The 16294-nt window shown below is 36.4% G+C and overlaps 1 protein-coding gene and 1 pseudogene across 1 annotated transcript in view; one reads left to right on the top strand and one right to left on the bottom strand.

Moving 5' to 3' along the window:
• DMD (dystrophin) overlaps positions 1-16294 on the top strand; it is a 2113538-nt gene that overhangs the window by 64281 nt on the left and 2032963 nt on the right. The gene's annotated exons all lie outside the window — the stretch shown is intronic.
• On the bottom strand, positions 6178-6584 carry LOC145714419 (10 kDa heat shock protein, mitochondrial pseudogene; annotated as a pseudogene).

Genomic DNA, 16294 nt, shown 5'->3' on the forward strand with positions numbered 1-16294 from the left:
ATTTAGACAAGTTGAAAACATGTCAGAATGGGGTCACTGTTTGGTGTTTCATTGTTGCTCAGAACTCTGGTGTGTGTTAGGCCTGTATTGAATGGATGATTGCAATCAGTTACTTTTACTACTTATTACCATCTCTGGATAATGCTTAAAGGTAGGAGATTAGAATGTGCAATCATTTGATCATTAAAGAAATGTTTAGAAAGTGTCAGATACCTTGCTTTGTGTTTAGGGATACACTGGTGAACAGGGCAAGTTTTACTCTGATCATGATTAAAGTCCATGGGTTTTTAATTATTTCTGGATTTGTCCATTTTCCAAGGGCATACTCAAAGGAACTAAAACTGCGAGTATCCACAACTTGTCACCAATCTCTCTCCTTGCTTGTTTGTGCATTCCTAAAGTCCACTGTCTACCTTTCGTAGGAATTCCAACTTTTACACTCACTCATAGCCTAACCCCTTTAGAATTCAAACCAACTTTAATTACTACCCCCAGATTCCCACTTAAGATAAATCTGAGTTGTCCTCAACACTGTATTTTCCTTTAGTGCTAATTAATTTGGTGAAAGTATCTGTGATAAACCCTTAAATGGTGTCATAAAAAGATCACTTCTAATTGTTTTGATTATCTTTTACTGTATACACTTGCTATTCTTCCTTTTGTCTTTACTCATAGACATGATTTTTGACACATTATGGTCTCACTTTTTCCCTAGACCACTGTGGAGACAAATACCTAAATCATGTATGGCTCCACATCTAATTGTATTTTGCATCATTTCCTTGTGTTGCTTCTCACTTTAATGCTATTATCCTAAGTGGAGATCCTAATATAGGGCAATAATTGCAGTCATCTCCCCCACAGTGTGTGTAGTTTCAATCTTGACTCTTGAAAAAATTCTACCTTGGAACACTCCCAACAATGAGTTGATGACTTATTTCACCTTTATGAAAGAGAGGTATGGGAGAAAGACAGAGAGAGAAAGAGATGGGTGATTGCTCACAGTATTTCATGAGGGTTTTTTTTTTCAGTGTTAGGCAAAAATAGGAACCCTTCTTTAAACCTTCAATAGTGTTTGGGTGTAAAATATTGGATAAGCAATAGTAATAAACAGCAATAAAGTAAGGTTACGTTTTCTGAAAAGGCCTTGGTACTTCTGGCATTAACAAGGAAAAAAATATCTTTACCCTATGAAAATGTTAGAATTATACCTTAACAATATTGGTAGTGCCTTCACTATAATGTTATATATTTACTTCATATTTAGTAAATGTTAACTGACAGTGATTGCTATGGTTTCTTTTTTAGATTGTTAAGAATAGAGTAGATTATTAAAATATTGTCACAAGTGACACCTTGTTAAGATGCTTTGGAATATTAAAGTAATAAATCTCCACTTGGGTGGCAAAAGTCCTTTGCTTTTTAAGTCCAGGGGTTAAAAATTCGACAAGCTTTTTTTTGTGGTTAAAAAACAAATGCAGCCAAGATTCCATTCGTGCATTTTTTGTGGCTCTAATATATGTAGTAAGAGCGTGCAGTGGTGTCATATTGATCCTTTCTGTTCAAGCTAATAGTTTATTCAGCTGCTCCCATTGGAATTACTGTTGTTTATATTATCTTTCCCTTACTTTTTGCTTGTATTTACTCTTTTTCTGAAGACCACTTATCGACCGTATTATTAGATACTCTTGGAATGTGTTAGAAATTTTTCTAGTTGAGTACAAGCAGCCTTCTGCTGATGTTCACTTTCTTCCCGGGTGTCTAAGCTCAGGCTTTGTTTGTTAAACCTCACCACTGTGTCGGAGTCTGTGCACTCTCCCTCTGTTGGGAGGGAGTTGATTGTAATTGCTTCCAAGCAGGAGGACCCACTGGGGCAATTCAGATGAGGTTGGGCAGAAAATTTGGATACAGTGTGCACTTCCTCTCCTCAGCCCTGGTGACTCTCTTCTGCTTGTGTCTGTTGGTAGAGTGGTGGGGTGTTGTCATTCTTTCTCAATTTTGTATCGTGTTGTCTTGCTGAAGGATAAACTCTGAGCCTTAATTTACTGAGATCTACCACTTTGTCCCTCAAAGGCCAGGTTGGGCTTAAAAAAAAAAAAAAAAAAAAGTAGACCATTGACTGTTGCTCGCTATTTGAAAACCTTGTACAATAATCTTTTTTTTTCTCTGAACACCTGCTAATGATGTCTGAAAAAAACAAAAACCAGAAAACATGAATAAAAAAAGCAAAAGATAAAAACATAAGCATTATCACCCTAGAGATACACACCAAATACAATGTTGAACAGGCCATGATAGAAAAAGCATAATCCCTTAAATAACCTGTAGTTCCTATCCATTTTGGTGATAATTATAAAACTCTAACAAAGAAAATCATTCGGAGGCAGCTCATTTATAAATGTATGAAAAACAAACTCTCAGCAGTCCCAAGGTATATGTCTTCAGACCTTTGCGAACCTCCAAGTTTGTAAATACCACTAAACCATGTAATTCCACTCATAAAATGCAGTAAAGTATAACCAAACAATTAAAGACACCTATCACACCCTTGATGATTGTATAAACTGAAGTCATTTATAAAGGTATTAAAATAAAGTCCACCACTAAACACATACACACTATATTATATCAGCCCCATATAATTTCTAACCATGAACTCACCTGAATCAAAACTGTGACAGCTCAGCCGTAAAAAGGGATGAGATCTTGCCATTTGTGACGACAACATGGATGGAGCTAAAGGATATGATGCTAAGTCAAATAAGAGAAAGACAAATACCATATGATTTCACTTATATTTGGGATCTAAAATAAATAAATAAATGAACAAGACACAGAAACAGGCATCTGGGAAATGTTGGACTCTTGATTTCAGCTCAGTTCATGATCTCCCGGTTCGTGGGATCAAGCCCCATGTCAGCCTCCGCGGGATAGCTTGGAGCCACCTTAGCGTTCTCTCTTGGTGAACGCTGCTCTCCCTTTCCCCTGCTCTCGTGTGGTTGTATGCTCTATTTCTCAAAATAAATAAATAAACATTTTTTTAAAAAAAGCAGAAAACAAACCCATAAATACAGAGAACAAACTGATGGTTGCTAGAGGGGAGGGGTTGGAGATTGGGGTGGGCAAAACGGGTATAGGGAAGTGAGAAGTACAGGTTTCCAGTTATGGAATGAGTAAATCATGGGAATAAAAGGCACAACATAAGAAATATAGTCAATAGTATTGTCATAGCGTTGCATGGTGACAGACGGGAGCTCCACTTGAGGAGAGCACAGTATATAGTTGTTGAGCTACTATGCTGTATACTTGCAACTAATGTAACGTTGTGCATGGACTATAGTTCAGTAAAAAAATAAAAAGAAAAAAATCTTTTCATGAATAATGATAATAGTTGTTCTATAATATTAGCCTGGCACATGTTCTCTGTAGTAGGACACTTTTTGCGCTTGACAACTTGTTTCTTCTTAATCCTTCTTCTTGTACTGTTTCCTCTCAAGGAAAAATGCTCTCAAGGAAAAACCTATAATGTGAAGGGTATTTCTATCTGTGGGGAAAAAAAAGTGGCTAATTCACTTGCTTATAAAGCACTAGTATTTGCTACTGCAAAGACTTGTCAATACCAGTTTTTAGTTTTATTATATGTTAACTAAAAGCGATTTTGCTGGTTAAGCTTATAGTAAGTTCAGGAGTTTTTAAGTAAGAATTCCATCAATATGGAATCTTAGGACTTTAAAAGAGTTTTCGGTAGATATCCTAGAATGTTTGATATAAACATTGAGAGATTTAGTTGTTGTTTTGGACCTATGTTGGTATTTTAAGTTATTTTATGTCATGAATTTACATTTGGCAAAACTGAGGCTTCAAATGAGATATTAGAATTTAGTGTAGCTGTGTTGATGTGGAATTTTTCTTTAAATTAACGATCACTTATTTGATCCTCTTTTGCTGAAGGGCCCTGGGATTTCAACTAAAATGCAAAATGAAGAAGTAAGAATAATTAACTTAAATTCTCAGAAGCTTTATGGAGATAAATTCATAAGTGGGTTATGAAACAGCACGTGTTGGTTTTATTTTCTGTTATAGCAAAGAGTAAAAAGTAGTAGTTTGCTGGCCCCTGGTGAGTATTATAATTTATTTTTCTATAATGGTGTCTTTTGAAGCATGCTTACAAATCCTTCCAGGTTCCCAGTGTGAGCCCCAAGGTGGATTGAATTCATCTGTACCTGTGACAGTAAGTATCTAGGCAAGAATCAGAAAAACAGTAGGTAGATAAGTAGACTTGCCCACTGTAAGATAGATTCTCTGCGGAAAATAGAATATCTCTAGGCCGAGCCTATAGGCTTCCTAAGCCTCAGAGGCCACTGATATATGAAATGAGTAGACAGTCTGAACTGGGTATACCATTGTGGTTGTCACACTGAGAATGTGTTGTCCTCACCAAGCATCATTTCCCTTCTATTTTCTGCATAATTTGCTGGTATTTCATGGTTACCCTTCTTACTTTTCTAGTTGTCTGCGACCACAAGCTCCTGTGTTTACATAATGTATGCATAAGTTTTAATATTTTTTCAAAGTAACGTTAATTTTCTGTACTAGAAAACCAAACCCATACTGCCAGTGTGCTGCGTCTTGCAACCTCTGACCATAAAAAATATATAGTTTGCTCCTTCTTTCTTTTAGTGCTAGCTTATTTGAAAATTGATTACTTTGCGGATGTTCTTTAACTGATACATAGATAAATTTTCTTTATCTTTACTAAAATGTGTATGTTCGACATTCACAATGAAGGGAAATATTCTACCTGGAAGAACAGAATAGAACCCTCACCTTTGAATATGATTCCATTGCTTTTACTTTGTTCTTTGGTATATTTTATTTTTTTTAATATTTTTATGTTTATTTATGTATTTTTGAGAGAGAGCATGTGCACATACGAGTAGGGGAGGGGCAGAGAGAGACAAACACAGAATGTGAATCAGGCTCCAGGTTCTGCACTGCCAACACACAGCCCAACGCAGCACTCGAACCACGAACCCTGAGATCATGACCAAAGCCGAAGTTGGACACTTAACTGACTGAGCCACCCAGGTGCCCCTGTTCTTAGGTATATTTTACTGTTTGAGGGTTGAACACTCTAACGATAGAGTAACAAGGACCTACCTTGTCCCTTAATATTGTGTGTGATCACAATTATGTCCTGCTCAAAATTTTTAAGTACATCTTTACCATAGGCAGTAAAAATTGAAAAATACGTAAATAAGGAAATAACAACGAACTGGGTTAATTTGCTCATGAACTACCACTTACCCTGCAGGTCTTAAAATGCCATCCTTCCTAACTCATGACCTGCTGTCCTGAGGCGACTGTTACTATGGCATCACATACATCCTCTGCCCCTTAAAAGGTATAAGCCTCACTTCCTGTCAAACTTCTGGTAGTTCTTGTTTTTAGACTTCTCTGTCAGGGATGGGACCTTATCCATGGGGGGTTGGGGGAGGGAAACCTGTATGTTTGGCAATTTGTTCAACATTTATATATATGCAAGCCAAGGGCTGTAAAATGTTCATGGTTTCTTCAAAAATTTGCTAAATACTGGTGTTCTTTGACTCATTAGAGGCAAGGTACTTGTGTAGAAGACAGTCGAATATATTTTAGTATAAGTTTTTCACTTGGTAGATTAGACTTGAGAGAACATTTTCAGGATAAAATTTTCTTTACACACTTTTCATCTCAAATGTTTGTCCAAGTTGTCAAATGAAAGAAAATTAGGACTTCACTATAGTTTTAAGTTGTAAGTACTTGATAAGTCTGTTTCCGTTTCTTGGAAATCCCTGTTTACCAGAGGTACATATTGATACCATTCTTAGTACTTTGGGGGTATAAATTAAATTTAACTTTGTCAACAACTTCTTATAAGATCATGTTACTATTATTACTACTGTGCTGATACTCTATCACTTGGTTTCATATTCATCTTTTTTTCATGTATACGTTTTTCTTTGGTGATGATTATATTAGTATGCTAAAGCTCAATTTTAGAGACATTGGATATCATTCATTTGGATACCATTAACTTATCATAAAAAAAAGACATGAAAATTATTTACATGATGAATGATTCCACAGTTTCACTGGAATGGGCAGCTTCACCCGACGCCATATCAGTAATAATGTATTTCAGTCCACATACTTTCTGAGAATGTCACCATCTTTAAATAGGAAATAATCCTTGTCATCTAGAACTAGTTTGGTGCCTCTATAGTCTGGGAGAGGAACTTGATCTCCGGCTTTCACACTGGATGGTTGAATCTCTCCACCCTTTCCTGTAGAGCCTGTCCACAAGCTACTACTCTTGCTTAGTACTTTTTCTTGAGATTTTTCTGGAAGCATAACGCCTCCTTTCGTTACATTTTTGGCTGCACTACTTTGAACTAAAACTGATAGAGGAGAAGAAACTTTGTAGATGCCTGTCCTGCCAGGACTCGTGCTCCTGCAGTCAGTGCTCTGCCCTGAAGCTGCCCCGGATGCTGCAAGGAGACCCAGAGTCTGGCCCCAGGGCCACGTGAACATGGGACTATATTCATCTCTTTATAAATGTCTGATTAGTACTACAGATTAATAGTACTATGAATGGTGCCCTGAAGTCTAACCATTTGCTTAAAGGGCTAAAGAAGATATATAAATTAAAATCTAATTAGGAACAAAGGAAAACAATAAATCCATAAGGGCACCTGGGTGGCTCAGTCGGTTATGCCTCTGATTTCAGTTCACATCATGATCTCACAGTTGGTGGGTTCAAGCCCCGCATCGGGCTCTGTGCTGACAGCTCAGAGCCTGGAACCTGTTTCGGATTCTGTGTCTCCCTCTCTCTCTCTGCCCCTCCCTCACTTGCACTCTGTCTCTGTCTCTGTTTCTGTGTCTCTATCTCTCTCAAAAAGCAAAATTAAAAAGAATCTGTAGAAAACAAGATACTAGATCTTTTGTATTCATCGGCCCTTGTATTTGCTCTTCTTTGAATTAATCTGTTTTTGTTTTCTGCCAATGTTTCAATTGTAGTTATTTCCTTCTATGTATTCTTTTAAAAGATTAAAGTTGTACTCTTCCACTTTTAGATATCTTAATGTGGAAATCACTCTTATTTTTTTTTAATTTATTTTTATTTTTATATTTTTAATGTTTATTTTTGAAAGAGAGAGAGAGCAGAGGAGGGACAGAGAGAGAGGGAGACACTGAATCTGAAGCATGCTCTAAGCTCTGAGCTGTCAGCACAGAGCCTGATGCAGGGCTGGAACTCACAAACCATGAGATCATGACCTGAGCCCAAGTTGGACTTTTGACTGGGCCACCCAGTTGCTCCACTCTTAATTACTTTTTGTCCATAGTTCTTTTTTTTTTTTTTTTTAATTGAAAAAACAGTTGTCCTAACATAATTTTAAAAGGTCTTCTTTTCCCTATTTACATATCTGTAGTACTATCTGTATTGTAGATCAAGCTTAATATATCCTGGGTATCTTTTTCTGTTATTTTCTTCATTCACCATTTCCTGTGTCAACAGTGGACACCTCTATCACTGTAGATGTGTAACTAGCCTTGACATGGGGTAAGGCAGACTACCCTATCTTGTTTTTCACAGTTTTCTTAGATAACTTTAGTCATCTGAGTGCATGTGAATTACAGGCAAAGTACATAAAAGCCCCATTTAAAAAAGTGTTGATATATTTCCTGGGATTGTATTAAGTTAATTTGAGAAAAGTGGTATGTTACCTTTGTTTCAATGGTTTATTTCTTTTTTGAGAGACAGCGTAAACATGAGAGGGGCAGAGAGATAGGTGGACCGGGGTTCCAAAGTGGGGTCTGCACTAACAGACTGACAGCAGTGAGGCCAAAGCAGGGCTCAAACTCATGAACTGCAAGATCATGACTTCTAAGGTGAAGGCTGATGTTCAACCAACTCAGCCACCCAGGGCCCCTTAAATTTGTTTTTTTAATTGTGATTTTGCCTTATGACATTGCTTGCTCTTAACATTAATAAAAATGCATTAAAGTTCTGGGTTCACTTTGCATCCATCTTGCTGAAATATATCTTTCAGAAATTCCTTCAAAGAATATGTGCAGGTAATAATTTTCTTAGTCTTTGAAAATGTTGTGAATAATAGTTGTGGTGCAAATTGTAGGTCAGCACATTTTTTCTTGTTACTCTTTTGAGCCTACTATTTTCTGTTCTCATTTTGATCCACAAAGTCGCAGGTGATTATATCTTCTGCAGTCTGATAGTCATTTCCTTAAGATATAATACCTGCTTTTTACTAATGTAAGTCGTCAGCTGCGTTTCTTTAGCATGGTGTTCTGTAGTTTTGCTACAATATATCTGGGTGTAAATTTATCTTTTTCCTCCTCGGTATTCATATTGCACTTAGAATATGAAGTATTCCTGTCTGTCTTCAGTTATGTAAAATTACCAGGCATTATTTTTAAATCTTGCTTTTCTGTAGTCCCACACGAGTCCCTTCTTTAGGAGTTCTTAGTGTTGGATATTAATGTCTATCTTCCATGTCCTTTGAATTTCCTTTTTTTTTTTAAAGTTTGTGTATTTATTTACAGTTGGGGGAGGGGGAGGAGCAGAGAAAGAGGGGAAGAGAGAATCCGAAACAGGCTCTGTCCTGTCACACAGAGCCCAGCCTGGGCCTCTATCTCAGGAACTGCAAGATCATGACCTGAGCTGAAATCAAGAGAAAGGCGCTGAACTGACTGAACTACCCAAGCACCCCTGAATCCTCTGTTTTTAAATTAATTTGCTTCCCTGGGTTGTGTTCTCGAGGAGTTCTTTATTATTATACTTCTCATTCACTAATTTTATCTTCTGTGCAATCTATGATGTTTAATTGTTTTAAAATGGATTCATTTACTCCATTTGTCATTTCCAATATCAGAGTCAGTTTTTTCTCACAGATACCAAATTATGTAGTGCCCTTTCACCCCTGATTTTATTTTATGACTCTAGATTACTTTTCTTTTGATTTTCTCTTTTAATTTTACTACTGAAAATTGTCAACCTCTCTTTTTAAATTGTTTTGCAGACACTCTGCCAGGATAGTTATCTCCCCTGAATCCATGGCTCACCCATGGTGCTGGTGCTGGTATGAATTTTTGCCTCTTCTAGGCTTGCATTTGGTCTCAGTTTTCTGGAGGCTTTCAAGTTAAGAGATGGGCTTTTTTTTTTTTTTTTTTTGCCATTGTTTTAATTGCTTCTTTTCCCCTTTTTATTCCTCCCTTTATTCCTCCCTAACTTTACTGGTGTCCTCATGTATTCCCTGGAACAGCAGTCCAGATGTTGATACTGTACTGTGCACATTGGGATGTCTGCTTTGTGATCATAATTAAAGTTCTTGAGGATTCAGTGCTCAAGTCAGATTATTTGGGTTTCTTTCTGGCATTGTGGTGTGTCTTTTTTTTTTTTTTTCTTCCTCTACGTCTAGTTTAATAGTTTCCTATAAAGATAGGACCTCAGGCAGCAGGTCAGCAACATTTTTCACTAATTTGTCCTTTCAAGAATGATTACTGGGTAGACCTGTACTTTAACCTGGGACTTCAAGCAGTGATCTTAATTCTGGTTCTTCTCTCGAATGTGGACTCTTAGTGAAGGAGCCTAAATGCAGGCATACTGTCAGTTGGGGGAAAAGCGCCTAAGCCCTGCTGTGTTACTGTGTGGGGTTTTTTTCCTGTTTTTATATTTTCTCTATCAGTGCTCTATATTTTAAACAGGTAATATGCGTTAAGGCATAAATCGTCATGCCATCTCAATTAGGGAGTTTCAGTGCTTTCTATTTAATCAACTGGTATTCATTAACTTCACAAAATTAAAATTAAAACCCACAGAAATATACTACTAATACATTCATAAGAAATAAACCAGTTCATTATGTTTTAGGGGGCAGTATATGCATATTGTTCTGACATACTAAAATTAACAATAAAGGTTTCTGTTTTGTCTTTGTCTTCCCTATCAAAGAGTTTAGTATCCAAATTTAAAAGTATTTAACAATTTTGCAGGAATTTGAGTTAATACAGGTAAACCTGGATTAAATGAATGTTTTCAAAAAATTATTTGCTAAATACGACCTTTAATAAGAATATGGCCAAACCCAAAGTAATAACATCGGGTACGGGTAAGGATGTGGAACAGTAGGAATTCTTCCTTACCGGTGGGCATAAAAAACAGTGCAGCTACTTTGGAAGATAGTTGGCTGGTTTCTTAATGAACAAAGCATACTCATTTAAAAAAAAAAAAATCTTACCATTGCAGCCAGCAATTGTGCTCCATGATGTTTATCCAAGTAAGTTGAACACTTGTCCACAGGATAAACCGCCCACAAATGTTTATAGCAGCTTTGTTCACAATCGCCAAAACTTTAGGCAGCCATGTTGTCCTTTGGTAGGTTAATAGATCAATAAACTGTGGTCCATCCACACCATGGGAATATTGCTCATCACTAAAAAGAAATGAGCTTTTAGGCCATAAAAAGACATGAAGGAACCTTAAGTGCATATTCCTAAGAGAAAGAAGCCAATCTGAAAAAGCTATATAGTGTATGGTTCCAACAATATGACATTCTGAACAAGGCAAAACTGTGCAAACCATAAAGAATCACTGGTTGCCACGGTTTGAAGGGAGGGATGAATATGTGGAGCACAGAGGATTTTTAGGGCAGTGAAACTAATCTATGATATTGCAATGATGGATATATCTCATTATCCTCTTGTAAAAATCCATAGACTGTACAACCCCAGGAATGAACCCTAATGTAAACTGTGGACTGTGGATGATCATGTAACCATGTAGGTTTATCCACTGTCACAGATGTACACCTCTAGTATGGGATGTTGATAGGTGGGTAGGCTGTGAATATGTGGGGAGAAGGAGTATATGGAAAATCTCTGTATGTTCTTCTCAAGTTTTCTGTGAACCTAAAACAACTGTAGAAAATAAAGTGTACTTCAAAAAATATTTACCAACACAAATCATGTTGTTTTAAGCACAGTTGTAAAACATGCTCAGTGTAGTACCATATGCTCATGAGTGTACAATAATTCCTTTGAAACTGCTTATCTTCAAACATGTATATTTAAAGAAGACTTGTCCATATAATAGCAGGTACTTTATTTTCTCCTTTTGCATATATTTAATATGATAATTAATTCAACCTGGTATTATTCTGGCTGCTAGTCAGAGCCTCATACGTGTTTGTTAATTTGCCACTTGTTCCTTATACAACATCTTGGCTATTTAATAAGCACTTGGAAAAGTCAAGAGAGTCCTGCCCCAGCATGGGTCTTAATTGAATATGTACTGCATAATAGAATTAAATTCAGAACAAGCCATCAGTGGCAGATGATCCTTCAGTTACGAACAAAGCTTCGGTGGGAGGGATGGTGTAAAGGTGATAAAGTGATGGCAGCAAAGGGCTTTGGAATATTGTATGATAGGATTATATAATGGCTTTAAGGACACCCCAGGCTAAAAGTGGACCAAGTCCTCTCTGGGGCCGCCCGCTCTCATTTATTTGTGAGTCCTTTCACTGTAAAAACATAAAGATTTTTAGATAAAGGTTTCTATCATCTTCTCCCAATTTCTTTGGAGAATCTTTGAAACCCTGCCTCTGAGAAAATTAAGGAAGGTAATAATAATGTGGGTAGATGGTATCAAAATGCTCAGTGTGTTGTTGTTGTTGTTGTTTTGTTTGATCACAGCTATCACTAATAGCAGAACTTGTGGTGTTGAGGATTAAGTTTTTGGTACAGGTAGTTCTCAGGTGGCTGTGTGATAACATATTTAAACATTTACAATATGCTTCCAAGCTGGAACACTTTGATGTCGTTCTGTCTGTAAAATAAATGGTATTGTGTAAAACATTACAGCAGATCTTGTAGAGTGAGTTGACAGGATGGCAGCATAGTTACTCACAGTTCAGACGATGACAATATAGAATGTAATGAGCCATAATGCTATTAGTTTTCCCTTGAGAATTTTCATGTTGTATTTTGTACAGTCCTTAAAATATCATGCATAAAACATTGTGCTGAAACAATAGCAAGTTTTATATTCATAATGTCATTAGGAGCCAACAGTTTAATAACCGTAGGAAACAATGGAAAATTTGCCTCAGACTCTTTTGGAAGGTGGGAACGAGAATAGCTGCTGCGTGAACAGTCCCGTCTGAAAGGCGCTCTGGCTAGATAAGTAGATACCGTAGTGTGACCCTTTGTTTTGCCGGGAATCTCTGTAAATGCCCGCTGGAGTGAACAGGGCATTTGAGGCTATGGCATCTTTAAGGAGAGGGTGAATCTATTGTACTCATCCTCGGTGCCCACCAGAAAAAAAAAAAAAATGCATCCCTCAGGTAATGAATTGACCACTAACTCAATGAAAGAGAGCAGGAGGCTTGGAAGAATAATGACTCCAGAATAGAATATGGAAATAACCATCGTATAGCAGCATTTGAAAAGAGCGTGGCTCTCTAATACCTTGAATTTGCTTCTGTTATGGTAGGACATAATTTCATCATTACGATTACTAACAGATGGAGTGATACATTTTGTTTCCAAATACTAACACAAAAGAGCAAACCACAGAACTTGATGAGAAGGATGCTACATTTGATATTTACTAGTGTATATGTGGCGCTAGACAACTACTGAGAAATTAATCTCTTGGAATGAGCCACCATCGAACACTTCTGTCAAGTAATGCCATTTACTTTCCTTATTAACATAGTGAGCGATTCTGTTGGATCACTTAGCATGGTGAGCTTATTAGGAAAATAACATTGGTTCGAGCAAAGAACTCCTGTGACCTTTCTAAATGAAAATAGCATGATGCTCAAAATAATTGGTGGAAGGACCATCTCTACACACAAAGTGGTTTTGTGCAATCAACTGCCATACTGAGAAGAAACTTTGTTTTTTGTTTTTAATGTTTGGAATGCTGAAGATTTTTCTGTTTCTTTTCTATTTTAATTAAAGAGAATGAAAGTTGTATTTACATTAAATGCAGACAGCACCCTCCTTCCTGCAGTGAGTGTTTCTCCCAAATGGCTACCTTTTCCCACCTTGGTCTTCAGGAAACCCTTGATCACACTCTAAGAGCAGTTAGGCCTTTTTGAAAATAGGAAAATCAAAGGGAAGTTACATTTAAGATCTCAGAATTTTTGCATATATCATAAAATGATTACTAGGAATGCATTACTCAATTATGTATTCATAAATGGGCTAAAACATCTAGATAAAACGTGGTTAATGCTGAAGAAACTCGTTTATAAGAAGGACTGGGAAGAATCAGTAGTGGTCTGCTTGATCTCAGTATCCTAATACTGTATCCCTTGTGAGTAAATAAAACAGTGTGTTTACCATCTAATGATTAAAACAGCGAGTAAATAATTTTGAGTAAGGCATACTTAATCATTTTCTCAAATATCTTTCTAAGCCACATGTTCAGATGAAACAAAAAAAAATTACTTTGTAAACATTGATATCTGAAACCTGAAACTAAAATATATAGGAATATATTTTGTCCTTCAGAGATGTGACACTCTCAGTTGAAAAGTCAGCTTCTATTTTAAATCAGGATTTATGTGTAGTTTATGATTGGTTTAAAATATAAATGTTTTATACCCCTTCTTGTCTAGCACAGAATGAAATCATCTTGAAGGATTTTTATTAATCACATAAGTTAGAAGCCATATGTTTCAAGGAAAAAATATTTCCAAGAAATAGAGGTCTACTTGAGGCTTGACCCATGTTACCATCAAACCCAAGCATAATTTGCTCTGTGTGGCTGTTGAAAATTATGTTTTACATATCATTTACTATCCATTACACTGTATTACATCATGACTACTCACTGTTTTGTCTTTCATTTGTACCTATTTGTTCATATTTTTAAACTAGACCAAAAATTTCTGGAAAGACATTTGTTGCCATATCCCCATAATGTACCACATTGCAGATGGGAAATAATTCGACAATTAGGAGCGTATGAGATCATTTATATTTTTGTGTATAAATGTGTAAAAAGACTTTCCCTTGATTATAGTTATAAATATTATGAAGTATAACTGAGCTTGTGAGACTATCAATAAACCCAAGTGTCTATGAAATGTAAAGTCTAGTTCAAACATATGATTAAACTGTCAGTAGTAAAAGGAAAATGTAGAATCCTACTTAAGTTGTAAAGTTTTTCTTCCTTGGTACATATAATTACCCAGAAATCAGTCTTTACCCAATATCTATTTAATGTGAGGAGCCATAGGATAATTTTAAAGCTCATATATAAGTCCTAAAGGAATGAGGAATACAGGATAGGAGAGGATTATTCTGTGATGCCCTGTCTTCCAGTAGGAAATCGTGAAAGTCTCCTGAATGAGAAGTCCTGGGAATAGACTGAATGGGGAAGAGAGTACTAGAGGTTTACATTGCTACCTATCCTATTTTACTGAGGTCTGTGCCACTAAAAATTTGCATCATGGCCTTCTAGGAAGGCATGTGTGTATGGACTAACTAAAAGTCCAGCCATTTTTATGATAGTTCAGATAATAAAAATCACTAATGGATAATAAGGTATTTTATTTTTCTGTTTTTCTTAAGTGCAGCATTGCATAAAATCAAGGAAATAAACACTTAATTCAGTTAAAGAATTCTTCTGGGTAGGCCACAGCACATGAGAATTCTAGAGTTGGAATTCATTTGGAAGATTATCCGGACTGTTGACAGATAAGTATACGGTTGGGGTGGACCAAGAGGTTAAGGGACTTGCCTAAAGTCTTGAAATTACCGGTGCATCAAAACCACACATATATTCTTCCTCCTTAGTCTCCTTGCTAGTGTTATTTCTTTTTTTGTTTTTAATGTTCCTGTTGGAACACAGGATAGTTCGCTTTTTACGTTTTTGACGAACCTTCATACTCTATTCTGGAGTGGCCGCCTCTTTTAAATGTAACAGCCTTTCTACACCATGAAGTTAGGCCTAAGTATAGAGAACGATAACGTATAAGAATAATAAAATGATTGAAAAAATTCTGTTGTTACATGTTACGCAAATGTTCATCTTTCCCATTGTTCATTAGTAAACCAAATATGTCTTTCACATGCTTTCGTCCTCCACATAACATGTCTTAGGGTTTTTGTGATTACATTTGTTTGAAATGTTCTTGATATGAATAGTTTGCTTTTCTTCACTGTTTGACACGCTTGATATTTGGAGGGAAACAACTGTCTTGATAAATGAATAGTTAAAACATTATTTTCTGGTTTCCAGATTATATTGAATAAAAATAGTACATTTTTTTTTTAAACTTTTTTTTTTTTAAACGTTTATTTATTTTTGAGACAGAGAGAGACAGAGCATAAACGGGGGAGGGTCAGAGAGAGGGAGACACAGAATCTGAAACAGGCTCCAGGCTCTGAGCTGTCAGCACAGAGCCCGACGCGGGGCTCGAACTCACGGACCATGAGATCATGACCTGAGCCGAAGTCGGACGCTTAACCGACCAAGCCACCCAGGCGCCCCAAAAATAGTACATTTTTATGTATATTTATATATTTGTCTTCTGTACATAAACACACATATGTATTTGTATTATGGAGTTAAACCGCTTGTGGAATATTATACAGAAGTAATAATAGTCTGCATAATTTAGGCAGTCACAGGCCTTAGCAAGCTTAGAAACCATAAATCTCTGACATTGTACTCTTCTATCCATTAGGAATTCCCGGATGGATTTAGAACAAGGCCAAATCAATGTTGCAGTGTGTTTCAGTTGTAGAAACTAGACTTGTAATCTTTCTGAGTGGCTTTTTTTATTACAAAAAAACAGTATCCTTAGTTTTGGGGTTTGATCTCTACACTGTTGACACAGACTACGTTTCCAAACATTGACAGTCTTTGTTCTATTCTTCATGGATTACAGAATATGCCAGATGTGTAGAATTTTCCTGGAAGAGTTGGAGTTACCCAAAAGTCATTAAAAAGTTGAAAAATGAAAGCATTACTGTTATGATACAAAGTAGTACTGTTATGATACAAACTGAAATTCTTACCCTTGCATACAGTACTTAGCTATTGTGGCTGCTCAGCTCTCTAATCTTATGTTCACACTTAGGCCTCACCATAAAGCATTTGTTACATTAAAAATAAGGAGGACAAACTGAAAACTAATAAAAGACAATGGAGAACACATCTGATTTACCTGGTAAATGCTCCTTTTATCTTTTGGTCAATGAATAGAAAAAAGGTAATTTT

The sequence above is a fragment of the Panthera onca genome, chromosome X (genome assembly GCF_046562875.1).
Source record: "Panthera onca isolate mPanOnc1 chromosome X, mPanOnc1 haplotype 2, whole genome shotgun sequence".
NCBI lineage: Eukaryota > Metazoa > Chordata > Mammalia > Carnivora > Felidae > Panthera > Panthera onca.